Here is a 1,672-nt window from a genome sequence, read left to right as displayed (position 1 = left end):
TACACGTAAACTTGTGGTGGTGTTAAGCGCTTCTCCGGGTTATTGACATCTATATCGTTTATTGAGAACAAAAATACTACAACCATTAGTTTAATTCAAATATTTCACGACGCCCCCAAAAGGTCCGTGTTCGCCTGTGTCGGCCAGGCTGCTGCGGGCCGCCCACTCACGGGCGCGATCCCACTACTGCTCGACACGGGTGCTTTTGGCTGCTGGGTTTCCCCCCTGGCCCGGTGCACACCTCCTTAGACAACCTGGACGCCCCCGGTTCCCCAGGGTCGGCCATGTTGATGCCGAGCTTAGTGCGGACGCCCACTCAACATAGGAGAGTCCCGCAGCAGTGCTCCTCGCCTCAAGCCGTCCAGGGGCCAAGCCTCCGCGTCGCCGGATTACAGGGCTGCGCCACCAGCCCCGGCTGAGAAGCAGACCTCAGGAAGCAAACTTTAGGCTTCCTACCATCCAAGAGTTCTTGCTATTATATATTTTACTTAAAATTTATTAAGCTGTAGAAGTAAGTTACTGATACTTCCCTTCATCACGCGTTTCAAGTGGCTTCTTCGAATTTTAGTTTAAAAAAAAAAAAAGTATGTGAGAGAGAGAGAGAGAGAGAGAGAATGGAGGGGATGTGAAAAGGGAAAGGGGAACATTCCATCAACATTTACATTTAATAACATATCTCGATGATTTTACTATATTCCCTCTTCATACAGTCATCGAGCGGCTTTCCCTCCTTGACAAAGAAATAATAAAGAGGCTGCGAACTCCTAACTGCAGCCTCTACAGGCCTGGTATTAGTACAGATGAGTCCCACAGGTGCCAGTGCTCACCACTAATTAGCTGCAGGTGAACACAGGCATGAGGATGAATAATGGTGGTTTGGGCTGCGTGATGGGTGGAGGATGCGTGAATAACTGGCACCTGCAGAACTGTGTCATTGGCAGGTGAACCTGGACGGCAAATTGTGAAGAAGAGAGAGAGAGAGAGAGAGAGAGAGAGAGAGAGAGAGAGAGAGAGAGAGAGAGAGAGAGAGTGTGTGTCTGGCTAAACTGAGCCAATCCAACGTGATATAAATATGTTAAGAGGACGAAGCCTACCATACACACGAGTTGGACAAGCCGGCAACTGAACAGCAAAAATGTCAACTTTATTACTTGTTCACATGTACTTGTCGATTCTTTAGTGACTTAGAAATCATGATACGTGATCACCTTGATAGGACGCGTCGTATTTATATTGAATGGTTAACTAAAGTGGAGATTATGTGACAAGTGGACAGTAGCAAGCAAAGTGCCTTCCATATGTTACTGTACACCAGCCACGAACAGCACATCCCCCACCTAAAGGAAAAAACTCTGCCAACGCGTCAGTGGCCAGGCTCGAACACCTGCTTTTCAGACGGGCGGATCTCTCCACGCCAAGATGATCTGAATTACGTGTAAATTTGTGGTGGTGTTACGCGCTTCCCCGGCTTATCGACGTCTATATCGTTAGTAAGAACAAAATTACAACAACTTTTAATTCAACTATTTCACGACGCCCCCAAAAGGTCCGTGTTCGCCTGTGTCGGCCAGGCTACTGTAGGCCGCCCACTCGCAGGCGCGATCCCACTACTGCTCGACAGGGGTGCTTTTGGCTGCTGGGTTTCCCCCCTGGCCCGGTGCACACCTCCTTA

At 48.9% G+C, this 1,672-nt stretch overlaps 1 long non-coding RNA gene across 1 annotated transcript in view; it reads right to left on the bottom strand.

The window, feature by feature from the left end:
* The window catches only part of LOC127005854 (uncharacterized), a 4,473-nt gene extending 3,963 nt beyond the window's left edge, over positions 1 to 510 (bottom strand). Inside the window, exon 1 of the long non-coding RNA XR_007758955.1 lies at positions 255 to 510. This is a non-coding gene — a long non-coding RNA (uncharacterized LOC127005854). The remainder of the gene's footprint in view (positions 1 to 254) is intronic.
* Positions 511 to 1,672: the final 1,162 nt, after the last annotated feature.

Source organism: Eriocheir sinensis, chromosome 31 (assembly GCF_024679095.1).
Source record: "Eriocheir sinensis breed Jianghai 21 chromosome 31, ASM2467909v1, whole genome shotgun sequence".
NCBI lineage: Eukaryota > Metazoa > Arthropoda > Malacostraca > Decapoda > Varunidae > Eriocheir > Eriocheir sinensis.
The sequence above is the reverse complement of the archived record's forward strand: the minus strand, read 5'-3'. Positions and strand labels throughout refer to the sequence as shown.